Genomic DNA, 17,118 nt, shown 5'->3' on the forward strand with positions numbered 1-17,118 from the left:
CAACCATCTCGCACCCGGGCACCTTTCCTTCCTACCCTCGCGAATCCTCCCCAGCTGCTGCATAGCTGTGGGTGACGCTCATTCTCCTACAAGCGAATGTTATGCTTGGGGAACGGTTTGTACCAAGGGAGGAAGGGGAGGGGAGCCACAGAAGAAGGCCCACAGGGATCGCCCTTCTAGCCCTAGCCAAGCGCTAGCTTGGGAGGCTCTGGACCGCCGACGAGGTTCTGACAGGCCGAGGTGCAGCGCGCGGCCCGCTCCGCTGCCGCAGGGAGCCGGACGCGGATCGCAACGCACCAGCCACCCCCGGCAGCGGCTCTTGGTACGGTCCCCAGCTTGGCTCTTTCCATGTGTTGTGATTGAGGCTACAGTCGGCTCCCGAACAGAGTGAAGGGAGGAGCGGTTGTAACAGCGGGAGTAGCACCAGCGCGGAAGGCAATAGCCGCCGCCGCCGCCGCCAAGCAGGACCGGGGCTCCCTCCAGGGAGCACGGGGAGGAGGCGCGGCGGTGGCGCCGTAGGGAGCCCTTCTCCTTTCCGGCGGAGGTAAGAGCCGAGCCCGGTGGGCTGCTTGGAGCGCCCCTGTGCCGTTCAGCCGCTGCCTTTTTGAACAGGAATGCAGAGCCCGGGCCGGAGGGAGAGGAAGGAAGGAAGAGGAGGGCGAGCGGAATGAGGTGCCCCCGTCGCGCTTTCCTGCCCAAACTCGGCTTTCTTTGGAAGCGAAGCGCGCGCTGGGGGCGCCTTCTTGGTTGCGTCTCGGGGGCAGCGGCGTCGGGGAGCCTCCTTTCGGGGAAGGGGTTCCAAAGAGAGGCGGGCTTGGGGCGCGCTGTGACAGCAGGATTGGGGTCACTCTCCAGAGGCAAGCTGAACTTTGACGGCTTTTAATAACGGCCGGGGGGTGGGGTGCGGGGGGAGGCTGCCGAAACGACGCGGCGATTCTCGTGGGAGCGGGCTTGCCCAAAAAGGCATGGGAGGCCAGCGGATTCCTCTCGGCGGGCTCCAGCTTGGTGCCTTTCGGATGTGCGGACGAGAACTTCCAGCATCTCCAGCCAGCAGGACCATTGGACGAAGAATTTGGGGGGGGGGGTTTGCAGGAAGCGCTCGGAGCCTTTCTCTCTCTTGAGACTCAGGATTGTCTGAATCAGATTGTGTGAAGGGGAAATGGGTGGCGGGGGTTGGGGTGGGAGGGTCAGCAGCTGTGGGCTGGATGCTTTGCTCCAGCTGCAAGAAGGGAGGTTTACTTTATTGGAAACTGGCTGCTTCAGATCAATGCACAGGGGCTCAGGTATTTATTATACCGGACTGCTTGAGCAATTACCCCACCACCAGCCAGGAAAATTGTGGGGCAGAAATGGAGGCTCCCAGAAGGTCCCAAGCAAAACGCCACTTAGTAAACCTAGGAGGGGTCGTAGAAAAGTTGCAGCACAAGGTAAGCTAAACTGAGCATAGTTGGACTTCTCCATGGACAGCCAGAGCTGGGAGAAAGGCTCCTTTGGCGTGATGGGATCTGAGATGGCCTGTACTGGACTTTAATGCTGGAATTCAACTGCTCCACTCAGTTGCTTTGAAAGAAAGGGGTGAGCTGCAACAGTGCCTTGAAGTCAGTGTTTTCCTTCCAGAGGAAGGGGACTTGAGTATGTATAACTGTGCAGGCAGAATCCAAATAAGCAGCTTTGTGTGTGCATGATCTAGAGTGGCATCCAGGCACCCCTTTCTTTGTTCATCCCCCCTCCAACCACCACCTTTGCTTAATCTTAGCAGTCGTGTTTTGGGTAACTTGGTGATCCACTGATAAGGAAGATGGATGATGTTGCCCTGTGGGCCCTGAGGGATTAGTAGAGACTCTGAGACTGGTCCTCTGATAGAGTCCTGGAGGGGTGTTTGATAAGGGAGAGCACTTTTATTTGTAACAGGTCCCTACCTACTTCAGGGGGAAAACCCTGCTGCAGCTCTGCAGTGCTGAGGTTCAATCTGCCAGGCCAAGAATGAGCCCTAAAAAGGACTCTTTCAAATACTGCTCCTCTGTACCTTTCTAGGGTTCATTCTGTGTTCAAATTCAAGTGCAACTTGTTGATTGTTGAACTATGTGCCTATAACCAAGTTCTGAAATGTTGTAGATAATAGTGCGGGCACTGTTGTTTGGCAAACTAGATTACAGTTCATTAAAGTTTGCAGTTCGATAGCCTCAAATCTACTAATGTTGCACTACATTGTCCATGCTGCAGGGGTTCATGGGAATTGTAGTCCAACTTATCTGGTGCACATCATTATTGAAGGAGGTTGGGCTATTTAGCTCTACTTATAGAAGCTGATGTTGGTGGAAAAGTGGGGGTGTATTGAGCTCAGCATTAGTCTGAATGGAAATTGCTCTAATTTCTTGCCTGCTATAGATTTGCTGGTTGGATTTGGGCAGAGCTGTTCATCTGATCCTACCTTGCAAGGATGCTGTCACAATTACCAAGTAGATGTTTGATAGTAGGAGACATTATGACCTTTGGAAGCAATAATTGGGGACCAGATCTGATACAACATTGCTCCTCTTTGAATAAAAACTTTGCATTTGAGTTCCACTTCACTTCAGCTTCCCAATATACTGTTTTCATCGGTTGTAGAAGTAGCTGTGTAAGAGTTTGGCATAAAAAATGCAGTAATGTTGAACTAAGACATTTTAAAGGACCTGGAAAATAGTAGATTAGCAGTTGATGAAGAAACCTGATTCAATCCACTAGGGCATTAATATGGAGACACCAGGTGGGGTTCATCCATCAAGCTGAGCCATGGTGTGTTGAAGAAGGTATAATGGCTGAGTTCATGCAACATCCTAAGCTCAAAACAAGTAAATCTTGTTGTCACATAGTGCAGTGTGTAAACTTAATCAGTGATGTCCTATCTCTTAGGTGTTAATTGCTAGCATTTTCACAATTACGTTAACACCAACTGTCATTTGTGAATGGTGACTGCTTGTTTTACATACACTACAGCTTGAATAGAATTGTCAAACTGTCCTTGTTACATTTCACTGCCATGCCATTTGTTTCCTCTTTAAGCTTTTTCCTTATAACTGTGTTTGTGTATACAGACACACTTGTTAAGGGAGGATATTTGACTGATATTGGGCCCCAGGTTCTGTGTGATACTATTATGTTCATGTCCTCTCTCAGTTTTGAGAAACATCTGATGGGTAGCTGTTGCTGGGCTGGAAAGACCTTGATCTTCCCCAGCAATACTGTACTTGCATTCTTCTGCTCTCTAGGAATTCAGTGTTTCAAGGCCTGTCCTCTGTCCTGACCCCTGGAGATCTCTTGGAATTGACATGCAAATTATTATGGAGAGAGTCAGAAGCAATGAAGACTTGCAACCTATCCAGTCAAGCTAGCACCCTGCTGCACCCTGACAACATCCCTTCCTCGGAAGGAGGTCTTCTTCATGCCATTCTGAAGAGCACGATCCTGTTCCCCATGATCTCTGGCCATTTTTATCCTCTTTATTTATATACTGAAAATGGCTAGCCCATCAAAATGTGGTCACCTATTGGCATCTGAAAGTGGTAGTGTCTTGTGCCATCGCTATCTCTGGACTGTAGTATTTCATTTTGCTACATCTGTGGATCCAGATGTCTTTGGAAAAGCGAACAAATCAAGCTTATTGATAGATGTGCCTGTCAAAAGTGTCAAATCGATGTCTGGCCTTTTTGTCCCAAAGCATCTCAAGTTGTGTAACTTCAGAAGATCCTTGGGACAGTCTAGAAAACTGGTGTCCTCTGTCTTCCTATTTCAGATGCATAATGGACCTATAGACTGACTTCACACATTGAATAAATCATGGATTGTTACAATCTCCATTTCTTGAATAAACCACAATTTGTTCTACCCAGAGTGCTAAGCTTGGCATTCATCTGGCATGCTAAGCTAAACAAACCACATCATGGCTTGTTGGGTTATGTAAAAAGTCTCTTCCAATATACAGCTGCTTTGTGAGATGAATCTTATTACTACACAAAAAAGGTGAAGCATATATTTTTTTAAAAACATTTTTTTCATACGTGCCACTGCTAAGCATGCTGCATTAAGCTCCTGTTGAACATACTTCAGTGTTTCACATCGACTTTCTTGATCATTGAAAGCTTCGATATTATAAAAATGTCTGCTCTCTGGCTTTTTTGCTGCTTCGTTCTGGGACCGGCAAAATATTCATATTTGTTTGTTGCTCATGTCTGCATTGCTTTTTGCTGTGTAAGCAGCTCTTTATGCTCATGGCATGTTATTTGGGAAAACAACAAGCAACTGGAAGGGTGGTAAGAAAGAAATGTGAAACCAGGTAGCAAAGAGGTAACCTAAAACCAGAAAGATTGCAGGGAAACAAATGCATTGTGAGTAAATCTACTAGAAGTATACAAGGTGTTTTGAATACTGAACTGTTGTTTTGAGTGCAAAAAGACTTTTTCTGATTCCAAATATATTTCAAACTTGAAACGGTTCTGTTTTGAATTGGAAATGGGTATTTTGACCGTTGACACTTCTGGAATGGTTGGACCAAACTAAAAAATGGAGCATTTTGATCTTGAAATGGTTTGGTTTCACCCTTCCCTGCATTTTATCAGTGAGTTATATTGTGATATATATAGGGACGCGGTGGCGCTGCGGGTTAAACCGCTGAGCTGCTGAGCTTGCCGATCGGAAGGTCGGCGGTTCGAATCCGTGTGATGGGGTGAGCTCCCGTTGCTAGTCCCAGCTCCTGCCAACCTAGCAGTTCGAAAACATGCCAATGTGAGTAGATTAATAGGTACCGCTTCAGCGGGCAGGTAACGGCGTTCTGTGTAGTCATGCCGGCCACATGACCGTGGAAGTGTCTACGGACAAACGCCGGCTCTTCGGCTTTGAAACGGAGATGAGCACCGCCCCCTAGAGTCGGACACGACTGGACTTAATGTCAAGGGAAACCTTTACCTTTACCTTATATTGTGATATATTGCATCCATGCAAAAGGCCTGTACAGCTCAGGCACTGTACTGTGTTTAGTCCATTTGGGTATGTGCAAGTTGTGCAAGGATATTTGATCCCACCTGTTTCCTCCACTCCTGCAGTTTTGCCAACTTTGGTTTTTGAAGCAATAGCTATGCTGGGCTTGTATGTCTGCGTCTATCTTTCCTCTGCTTTCTTTTGCTTTTATACCAGAAAAATAGCAAACATCCAGAACTGAATGAAGAATCTAAGCTACAATTTGCAAATGACTTGATGAAACATTTGCTTCTTCTCTTGTAAGATGTGTTTGTTGCTAAGCTAGATGAGTGTAGGGAGTACTTTTGTGGTTGCTGATGTCATAATGACATCATTGATCTACTGAAACACGGATGCATGCAGTGGGATATTCTACACAGTATTTCATCCTCTGTGCGTCTGTCTGTCTTCTGTGACTACTTGAACAAGTCCATGCAGTTTTCTTGGCAGCATTTTCAGAAGTGATTTGCCATTGCCCAGGACTTAGGGAGAAGGACTGGCCCAAAGTCACCCAGCTGGCTTTGTGCCTAAGGCAGGACTAGATTTTAGGATTCCTCAATCCTAGTCCAGTGCCTTAACCTCTAGCCCAAACTGTTTCTCCAGTATCTCATCCTAGTCAAAGCACAATTAGGAGTAGAATAAGTAAGCTATTCTGTTTCATAAGAAAAAAATCCAAAATCTACTATCAGGCAGTATTTTTTTATTAGAATACTGAATATATTCCAAACTGCTGTAAGGCTTTGAGATACCCAGATCTCGTTTTCAGGCACGATGTTGCAAAAACTTAGATGATAGAAGGGAGGGAAAGAAAAAAGCTTAATATTGAAGTTCTGAGGTTGGCATGGTCAGAGTTTTAAGACGGAACAAAAGAAAAATTGCTTGAGGAAGGAAGGAAGAACAGATTGAACTTTACTAAGTGTCTTGTAGATTTCATGTGACACTTGGATAACTAGGACAAGTAAACATGTACTGTCCAATTCCCCGTTTTTGGAAAGAGTTTTTCTCCACTGTTAGATGCGATCCAGGTTCTTGATAGGCAGAGAGCAAAAGTAAAAAAGAAACATAGCCCATTCTATATTATAATGTTGGAAAATATATTTATATTTTATGTATTATTTACGGTTTTATTGTATTTTAAATCTTTTACCTTTATTGAAAACCACCCAGAGTCCCTCCTCTGCGGGGAGATGGGCGGTGGCAAAAGTCGATGAATAAATAAATAAATAAAATTTGGCTCAAGCTGAAAAAAGTCAAACGATGCAATAGTAGGCAGTGCTACCTAGTGGCTGGAGTAAGAAAGCCCTCTGTCTTTAGTCAGCTGCCTGATAGGCTTTGATGTCTTCCAGTAATACATTCTTATGTAACTTGGTATTGTTCAGATGTATTGGCCATGCTGGCTGGGGACTATGGGAATTTACATCCAGCATATCTGGAGGGCATTAGGTTAGAAAATTTTGTTGTAGCAATTGTGAGATTATGCCAGAGACATCAGTGTGAAGATTCCAGTTTCTATCAGATTGATCAGTCATGGTTTTAAAAAGCTCTTAATGAATAGAAAGGAAAGGTTTCCCATGAAGAAGAGTTATTTTGCCAGCAGAGTATTTTATTCAGAGCCTGCCAGCCAAATGCTCAAGAGCTGGAAGTATGTGTGTGCTTAATTAGCCAGTGAGCACTTTTTTTCTATGCCATGTAACCTACAGAAGGTGAGATAATTATTCTGTAGCAGTATTGAAAAAGGAGATAAGAGCACTTGCTACAGAAGGAGCTTTGAAGTTCCTTCTGACACAGCAGTCCTGTGATTGGACAAAACTCTACAGTAAATCTATTTCATGCTAGAAATTTACAAGTTGGGAATTTCTATATGCAGATATAGGTAGGGAAAAAAAAGTTTCCACTGCAAAGGAGTCTCATATTTTGCAGGGAGGAAGGTAGTATACATGTGAGCAAAATGTTTTATTTTGTAGCAGCTCATTTTGATTGCATTAACATTATAATAGTGGTGTGTATTTTTGTGTGTGTCGAACTAAGAAAACAGTGCGGCTCATGTGTTGTAATTTCTTCCCCTCTTCTGGCCTTCAGATTTTTCAAATAATAAAAGAGATGGACCTGCACCCACATCAGAGCATTATATAATGATAGACTGCCTGAAAACATGAATGCCATTTAAGTTTCCATCTTGAAAAGAGGGATAGGTGGGGCTTAAATGACGGAAGATCCAGATTCACTGGTATAGTTTATCTTCCTTCTCCATTTCTTTTAAACCTCATTTTTTAAGAGAAAGTCCTAAAGAAGGAAAAATCTAAATCTGCAAGCAATTATCTTATTATATGCAAGGCAGTGTTATGAAAGAATAATTCAGACCAGATGCAGAAAATATGTCAATTTCAAATGATCGCAATTCCATTTTATTTTTTACATGTGCTGGAAACTGGGTGGACTTTGAAGATGAAGAAAGTTTTGTTTGGTTTATTATTAAACTTTGCTTTGGATGCTATGAAGATCTCCTTACTACCTGAAGAGAGGTAGTTGGTAACAGAGAATTTTATCATCTTTTCTTCCCCTCTCCCCATCTTATAAATTCAGCATATTTGCATGGCTTTGAAACACCAAACTTCCTTTGGCTGTATGCATTTTTTTGTGATGACCAGTATTTGCAATGAAAAATATGAAGCAATAGGCGATGTAGTTTGAAACAGGCAGGAGTTAAAATGGGCCTTAAAAATTGACTGAGGGTTATTTAAAAGCTTTGATACCGTAAGGGATACATTACGGTAGCGTTTATGGCATTGGGGCCAATTTTAATCTTTGTCCAAGTACAGCTACTTTAGCCACATTCCATCACATCTAGATCTGAAATGTTGCCACTGTGATACAAGGTTTTTTTTTCAGTGGAGTGCCTCTAATATATGGGGTAACATAATCAGACTGAGGGCCGACCCTGGAGAAATCCCAACCATGGGACAGGCCAGAATAGAGTTCTCCAAGTTTCTTGGGCTGGGGAACAGATTGGGAATTTTGAGTGCATGTTATGGTCACTCTTACAAAACGGTTAGCATGGTAAGCAGGGCCTGTGACAAAATTCCTTTTACTGGAAGACAAGGTGCTAAGGCTGTTTTCTTAATAGTTCTTACTTCATGAGATATTCTCTGTCACCACAACGTAACTCCTCTTTTTTGGGCAGATAGTTATCCTGCTTCCATCTTCGGCCAGTCTGCTCAGCATCTCCTCATAGGATTTGAGTTCCAGGCCACTGATCATCTGCATTAGCCTCCTTTGCACTAGTTTCAGTTTCTTGGGATCCTTATTAAAATGGGGAGCTCAGAGCTGAACATTTGAAGTGGGAGCTGAGCTGTGCAGAACAGATTAGAGCAATTATTTCCTGCAACTTGGAAATCGTGCTTAACTTCATGGCACCTGCCTTTTTTAGCCACTTCCTTAAATAGTTGATTCAGAGTCAGCCTGCAATCAGTTACAGCTTTAAGATCCCTCTTCAACATGTAAATGTCCAGAAGACTTAACATGCCTATTTTATTTACATTTTTTAAAAGTTGCCTGTTTTCAGCTCTGACAGTTATGTTGTATGCCTTGCTGACTGTGCTGCTGGAATTGATGTGATACATCATCCAACAAATTTGGAGTGTGTTGGGTGAATAAGATTGTGTAGACTTCCACAGTATAACACAGTGTTTCTCAACCTTGGCAACTTTAAGATGTGTGGACTTCAACTCCCAGAATTCCCCAGCTAGCATGGCTGGCTGGGGAATTCTGAGAGTTGAAGTCCACACATCTTAAAGTTACCAAGGTTGAGAAACACTGGTCTAACAAAACCAAGTCACTACCCCAAGAAGAATGGAAGCTTAGTTTAGGGTGAAGGATGATGAGAAGGAAACAGTTAATAAGTTCCATTGTGGGTGGGTTTTCCAGTGCTTCAGAGAACTATTTACACATTTATGTTGAGAGGTCATCTCTGCAGAAATCTTAAGGCCGGAAGCCTTTTAATCTGTTCTATTGTGTGTCCTGGATCTCCCTGGCTGGAACTTGAAGCATGTTAAATCCCATTGGAGTTGACAGCGATGCTTCTATGCCCAGAGCAACTGGTAGGTTTGGCTTCAGTTGGGATCAGGGGAGCTAATAGTTAAAATGAGTTCTGACATCTATCGCTCCTGGCAGGGGAGTCTAAACAAAAGAAAAGACAACAGAAGCCTGATGGTGCCATTCTGAGAAGCCAAAGTAGTGATCAGGAGGCCTTTAAATGAATAAACAGTCTGGTAGGGCAAAGGATGTGATTAGGGAGGAGAGGAGCATCTAAAGCTGTCCACAGACCTCACAAACATTTCTGAATCTGCTGTCTTCCCCTGTGTTGGAGTACAACTTCTGTAATCTGCATACAGCGCAGCCCTATTGGTTAGGAACAATGGGAATTGTGGCACAACAGAGTTGGATATTGCTAACGCAAGGAAGGCTGGTTTTTGTTTACAGCTCATGCTATGCAATTTGAACTATTGCCATGTCAATTATTTTCCTGAATTTTTTTACCATGCTCATTCAGTTTCATGACAGAAAATTTGTTTTGGAAATTTCTTTCAAGGAGAAGAGAATTCCAAAGAAACTCTCATTAATGGAGTACGGCATTCCTCTATTGACAAGGCAGTCAAAGGAATATATGCATAGATGTCCTACTGCCTACAATCATCTCTCCAGCAATCTGTAGCTTCCCAGGCTTCCCAAACTTCAGTTCTCCAGGCGAAGACCCCAAGGGGAAGGTCCTTCCACTGAGTTTTTTCAGGTTGGGAAGTGTAGTTAGCCAAGGAAGCTTCAGAATGAAGTGTAAAAAAAGAATGGAAGCAAAAACCAGCAGTTGTGCCCTCTGCCATTCCAACAATAAAATCAGTTCAAAAGCAGTACCATGGAATATTTGAAATAACATTGCAAATATTGGAAACAAATATGGAAAAATGGAAGCCATTTTTGTAGGAGAAAAAAGTATATTCAGCCCAACCATAATTAGATCAGTAGGTACAGGGATGTGGTTTAACCCTGGCTCAAAAAGGGCCTCCTAAAGGTGCAAATGATGAAGGGGGTATGTGGGAAATGGGCCTTTTTCCTCTTTGGGGAAAATGAGATTGAGTAGCAGAACGAAATGGCTGTGTGATAGTATGGAAGTAGTGGGTGCCCAAAGCAGCATCTGGAAGAGATAGTCAAACCAGTCACTCTGATGAAACCAGCATTGCACCACCAGAACAAAAGCCCAGCCCCTTTTGTATATGTGGCATCATGTTGCACACAGATCCCTAAGTTGTAAGGCTTATGGCACATTTTGATGAAAGCACCTGTAGCTGCAGACACCCATGAATACAAATATCATTCTTACTTATTTGATTAATATGAGAATTTGGGATAACGCAGTGAAATTAATTGATAGTAGATCCAGAAAGGAGAAAAAAAGGTACTTCAAATATTGGATGTGAAATTCTGGTATGTTTGTAATCCCTTTCTTATCTAGCTTCATGGCAGTGGAAATCCAGGCCATTAGTTAATACAATTCAGTAGAACTTTTATGGCTAGTGGTAGTATACCTTTGAATGACGTTGTGGGGCAGCAGCTTAGATTTATTGCTTTAAGGTCTTAAAGGTATTCTGGAAACATCTGGCTAGCTAGTTGTGGAAACAGATTTTCTGGATTAATAGACTCTTTATGTCATCTGAGTTGATACACAGTTCTAATGATAAATTGCCTGTGTTTAACGTGACTGATTTAGAAACAATTGCTTGCTAATTTATCTGTGGTATATGAAAGCTGCTTCCAAGCAACCCAGCACACAATCAAACAAAAGATGCTTTCTTCTGAATTTGTACTGAAGGTACTATCGTTTTATTCTGCTTCTAGTCTTCCCTGGGGCATCCAGATGGCCCCTGTGGGAGACAGAATACCTGACTTGATTATTTCAGCCACTGGAACTTTTCATTTTAAAGGAAGTAGGGGAGAAATTAATGGCTTCTGTTTATTTATTTATTTATTCAATTTATATAGCTGTCCATCTCAAAGCAATGATTCTTCTAGCTCCAGGACTGTCCCTGTGCTGAACCCTAAAGCTTGAGAAAGAAGCTTCACTTCAGAAAGAGGAGGGTTTTGCTTGCCAGTCATAACGTGCAAGAAAAGAATCAGAGGAGGCTGTAGAAACAATGTTTTTTCTTAAGCCCCTAAATAAAAAGTATGCTGTGACATCATCATGCTTCCAGTTTTCCTCATTCCTCCTCTGCTTTATTAGAGGATAAGGAAATATGGAAGCCCAGAAATGGATCTAATTTATTTACTAGACCAGAGATAGGCAGCTTGATGTTTACTAGAGGTTTGGGACTCTAAATCCCATAATTCCTGGACTCTGGCCATGCTAGCTGCTGCCAGTGTGGGAGTAGGTCCAAAATAGGGAATCATCAGATTGCCTACCTTCCGTAATTAGATGTTATGAGGCAGGACAGTCCCAGGCACAGGCACCTTCTCCGCCAGTAGTGATGAAGGCAAGAGATTCTTTGCCCTTAACAGGCATGTTTTCTTCTGGTTGTATCCAGAAATGTTCTCGTTACAAGAGAAAATATACAGTTGGCAAGGTGAGTTTTCCTACCACCAGGCATCTTCCAGATCTGCTCCAGAGACTCTGCATGCCATCTGTAGTAAATTTGGGAGTATAAAGGAAGGGCAAGAATGGGAAGGGTTTGGACTTCTGTGGGTAAGCCTCATGTGAGCCCTGTGGAGCTGGAGCTGGGATCCAGGGCAGCTTCCTGCTTAGTGGCTGGGAAACATTGCAATATGTTATAAAGTAAACCATTAATAGAATGACAGCAGGTAATTGTCTGGGCAACCAGAGAAGATTGGTTTGACAGTGTGCTTCACCTCCTGAGCCAGCTGGAGTGAAAGAGGAAGTTTTCCACAAATTTTTTTCTCCAAGGAAATTTGAGTCATCTGATTTACTCTCTCTCCTCCTCCTCAGCCGCCGCCTTGGAGGCCAGATCATGGCTGGCAAATACTTTTTTAATTAATTGCAGTGGCTGCATAACTGTCCTCTTATCTCATAGCATTGTTGCAGGACAGTATATCATCCCGATCCCCACCCCTCTCATATTTTCTCTCGTGCACATGTTCTGAATGCCTCTGTTTATTTCTGGAAGGGATTTCTTGGTCTTGTTGAAAATGCTTCGCTCTCCGTCCCCAGAAACTCTTCTGGAGGTGGAGGTCCCATATTGGAGGGAAAGTGCCATTTGGCCAGGACTGGTTCTGGCTTTGCATCCTCTCCAAATCTGGCAACCAGTAGCGGGTAAAATTCTGATGAGGTCAATAACAGTTTGAATGGCAACTTTGAAGGCCAGGTAACAGTTGCTCAAATAGCCATTGTTCCCTATAATCTCATTTCTTTTTACATAGGGCAGTAGTTGTCAAAGTAGTGCCTGTGGGAATCAGCCCTCGTGTTTGAAGGTGTTCCAGATCAGTTAAAAACTGCCCAAATCTCACAGTTGGGTCAAAATATTTTCAGATTGCCAAATCTTGCTTCATTTCAGCCGTTTTCTGCAAAATTCACTCAAAATCTGGCAAGATATCAGGGTTCGGCTTTTTTTGTGTTCAGTTTATCACTTGAGATTATTTGACACTGATTCCCAAGGCCATAGAAATAAGTGTATGATACATACAATGCTGTGATGGGCAGGCAGTGTTCTCTATGCCTGTTTTTGCAGAGGAGCCATTTGGAGGCTTTTAAAACCCCAATTTAAAAAAAGATTTACTAAACCTTTGCAGAGCTTAACATTCCTTTCCCTTTCAATTTCCCCATCGGTCCTAGAATTCGATGATTTTAGAAACTTGTGTACATAAGAGCCCCATGTCCCCGAGAAGAGACGAACATTTGTCATGACCTGATGATATAATTGCATCACTGCCACGTCTTGGAGTTAGGAAGTTAGTGTAAAAACTAAAAGCCGCTGTGAGTGAGTGTGTGTGTGTGTGTACACGCCTGCCCCATTGTCAAGTATATAATAGTATCAAGTGTATTTTACATGCTTCTGTGGAATTGTAAACAACTTTTCCTTAAATAAATGGGTCTGGTAAATAAGAAAATCCCTGCAGGTTGAAAACATGGTACAGGTGATGACTAAGCTAGAAATACTCTCTCTGTCATGCTGATTTTCTATTTATATCTACAGGAGTGCAGAAACATGCAATTTTGTCATCACTCTCACAGTCTCATAGGGTGCAATTTAGCAGCAGCCGCACCTCCCCCATTCTCTTGCATGTGTAAGTTGGCTTCAGCCGTTATAGTGAACTTCTGCGGCTGCTCTCCAAACAGCTTGTCCTCAATTAATTGGAGGAAGGAGTGGCTACATTCACAAGGCATACTTATCCATTGCTCACTTAATTATGGCTTATTCAATTAACCCAATTGTTCAAATTCATCCACAACACACTGAATTGCAAATAAAGGTTGGGCCGCCCTTGAGTCCCCTTTTGGGGACTTCTTATCATGATTGTGGAGCTAGAACAACAAGAAAGTAGCCAGAAATTCCTTGCTGCTTGGTTGTGGAATTACTGTTAAGAAAAGACCCCATCTTCCTATCACTGTAGTGAAGAGTTGTCACAAGATACTTAGTGGTGGGAGTCTTAAAATCGGTATCAGGAAACCCCTTCAAAAACTCTTTCCCCACCTCCAATTTATCCACAAAGTTTTACCGTCTTGACCAATCAGTGGGGAAAGACTGGCCATCAATTTGCACTTGAATAAAAGGAATACGGTTTAAATGTCTGGCCTAACAGTAATGATTATTACAAGCAAGCAAACTGAGGACACTGGAGTTGGAAAATGCAACGAACAGCCTTGCTTCTCACAATTGCCTTCAGACCAACTCTTGCTAAATAACATTCCAAAGAATGCAGAGCCAAATTCCTGCACAGCATAACTGGGTGGCTTCTTCTGCTGACATTTACAACCCAGATGTCTCTTGATGTTGAATCTTTTCATGTCTGTGTCTTCTCTCACCACTGTCCTAGCCTTTATAAAAGCTGCATTGGGGTGTCTCGGGATTTCTGCTGCTAATTCTATCCTTCAGACATCTAGTCAGTATGTGTCACTTTCCTGTATGACACCAGTATGTGGCATCAGTAGGGTGGGATAAGTGGTAAAGTGTGTTACAACGAATGCTTGACTTTTTTGCTGAAGATTCCGTCCATTAAAGCCCTTCGTGATTTGAGACAGATATTGCCCCCAAACATCTGGATCTTCAGAGAAGGCCCTTTCTCTGCGTTCTTTCACTCCAGATGCTTTGGGGAAAGCAGCCAAACTATGGGATGCACTCCCCAGAAAGTTGTGCAAGGCATTTACCCTATCTGTGCAAGCCAAAAAATAAATCTATACTGTATATTTTCTCAGTCCTTTGCCATTTTAATTTGTTCCTTTTTTTCCTGCTTTTTGACTAGTGAGGTTCTTAATACGTTCGATTACAGTACCTGTAATGGCTATTCTTGGGGCTGTTTTGTACTTGTTTAATTAGGCTATGAAAATGTATGAGCTAGTTTGTAATTGATGGAATGGTTAGGGTGGAGATTAGGGTGGCAATTTATGTGTCAACCAAAACGAGGACAGGAGAGAGGCCACTTTTTATAATATCTGCATATGGTAATATAGATGCTAAAGTAGAAGTAATTACTAGCCATTAAATAGAAATGGGTATTAATTAAACAGAAATGCGTAACAATTATTTTAGTGCAAAGGCATGGACCTACAGGTCAGCCTCCTGTTCTTCCTTGCAGTTCTTGATTTTTAAACTGGATTTCAGCCAGATAGCTTTGTAATTGTCCTCGCTAAAGTAGGAAAAACTCCTTAAAATTGATAAATTTGTCCTTTTAAGAGTGGCTCCCACCATCTTAAATAAATGTTCATTTTTATGTTTAAATATCAGAGTCTAGGGACAAATAAGATCACAGCCTCAGCTTTTATGTACTTCCAAGAAGTGCTGATTGACTGTTTTTGGAAACTGGGTGCTTGATTAGCTGAACTTTGATTGATCCTGGCTGGCTGGGGAATTCTGGGAGTTGATGTCCACATGACTTAAAGTTGCCAAGTTTGAGAAACACTGATATAGAAGATAGCAAAAGGAGTTTGGCTTTTTCCCTTAAGCTTAATTGTCTCTTGAGAATATCACAACATGTATGGTGGTTAGATGAGCCTCGTGTGGCACAGAATGGTAGGCGGCAGTGAAAACGTCACGAAAGCGGTGTCCCCCCAAAGGGTCAGACACGGCTCGGTGCTTGCACAGGGGACCTTTCACCTTTTTCGCTTTCATGGTGGTTAGAGGGGTAACCCACCCACCCCCTCTGTCATATAAGACTTCTGGAATCCCCCCTCCTACATGGCATTGAAGCTTAGAAGCTCTATTGGCATCAGTGTAAGATTTTTTTTTCTGATATCCTTTGTCATTGCGTGGGCAAGATATTCAAGGAGAATCATGCATGGGGGTGTAGTAGTTATCGTTTCCTTCCACAGCTGCAGATTTTTCTGAAAATCTCCCATCCCTTCCGGCACAACAGTGTTTAAAAGTAGAGGAAAATCTTCCCTTGGCACTCCTGGGTTCCTCCAAAGTATCTTTGCCTAGAGACAGTACATCTAAACTTGCCACATGGGGGGCCATAATGAGGTTCTTTATTACTCCTTCAGTTCTGATTTATCCAGAGACTTCAGACATGAAGAAACAAATACAAGTTTATAACTTTTATTGTTCATGTTCTGAAGTAAAAGCATTAAATCCTTCTCTCCCTCTCCCTCTCTCATACATACACACAATGTACATCTATACTTACTGGGGTGTGTTTTGAGCTGGCCCAGCGAGTCCTGAGTTGCAGAAGAACTGAGGCAGGAAGTCCACCATGCATGGTACCTCATTCTGTGTGGTGGCTCCAAAATAGTATAGTTCCATTCCCTTTTATCAGTTCCAGCAAGGCATGGCCAATTCCATCCTGGTTCTCTTCATAGGCCTCCTGGTATTTTTCTATTAACCTAACCCACATCCAGTTCACATGCAAACCATCTTGATTTGAGAACCATCTCTTGAATATTCTTGGAGGTCTTCCTTCTGATACTTCTCCCCATGCTGCATAAGCTGAAATCTTCCAGAACAAACCCTTTGCTTTTTTAGCTTGCTTTGACTGCATCTCAAGTATGCCCTCTTTCATACATCTCCATTCATACCTTCACACAAATATATGTATTCGCACAGGCAATAACTACAGAATAACACTGGTACTATTTCATAATGCTATTGGAAGCAATATGATGACAAGCCAAAGCCCCATGGATCCAATGACAGCGGATACAAGGACTGAATCTTGGACCTTTGGCATGACATTTGCTTACCTGCTTGCAAGTACTTGTGAAAGATGCAGGGGACAGGGCAAGCTAGTGTGTTGCCATCTGTCAACCAGTTGTTAAAGAACAGGATTAGAAAGTGCTGTTTGAAAACAAATCCACTATGGTGCATGCTGTAGTGATTGCAATACCTATTTTAAATCCCGAGGAAGCCAGACTCCTAAATTTAACCTAAAACAGGAAGCAAAAGATACTTTTGGCACAAGCAGCACAAGCATCAGCAGTTGTGGTCTCTCTGCCTAGGAGCCCTTTCCAGATTTTTCTGTAATCCCTGGGGATCAGGCAAACATTTTTCCATGGAGAGAGCAAAATGTTTTGCATGGTGTGTGGCAGCAAGAAGCCCAGCTTCTCCCTAACAGAATAAATCTCAGCAGCTTGTAGCTGATGCAGTACGGAAAATGTCAGCAAACTTTCCAACTCATTTTTGCGGTGGTGGCTTTTTCTGTTGCACTGAACCCAAACTGAAGGGGAATGCCATCAGGGTGCAGTGTACGTTCCCTGAGGTTGTTTCAGGTGGTTCTTAAAGAGGAAGGCTGAGTCTTCAACTATGTTGTGTGAAGCTACCTTCTGGAATCTGGTACCCTCCTGATGTGTTAAATTTCAGCCACTGACTGTGGTGGGTAGAGATTCTGGGAGCTGATGTGTAATAAATCTGAAAAGTACTAATCTGGGGATGCTGGTTCAAGAACTGGGTTTTCCTGTCTGTTCCCCAAGATTTC

At 43.0% G+C, this 17,118-nt stretch overlaps 1 protein-coding gene across 1 annotated transcript in view; it reads left to right on the plus strand.

Annotated features, from left to right (window-relative positions):
- Positions 1-385: 385 nt before the first annotated feature.
- Positions 386-17,118, plus strand: part of FRMD6 (FERM domain containing 6) — a 52,873-nt gene continuing 36,140 nt past the window's right edge. The window contains exon 1 of the mRNA XM_063290527.1: positions 386-544. The gene's annotated coding sequence lies outside the window, so the exon portion shown is untranslated. The remainder of the gene's footprint in view (positions 545-17,118) is intronic.

This window comes from Candoia aspera, chromosome 1 (genome assembly GCF_035149785.1).
Source record: "Candoia aspera isolate rCanAsp1 chromosome 1, rCanAsp1.hap2, whole genome shotgun sequence".
NCBI classification, from domain to species: Eukaryota; Metazoa; Chordata; class Lepidosauria; order Squamata; family Boidae; genus Candoia; species Candoia aspera.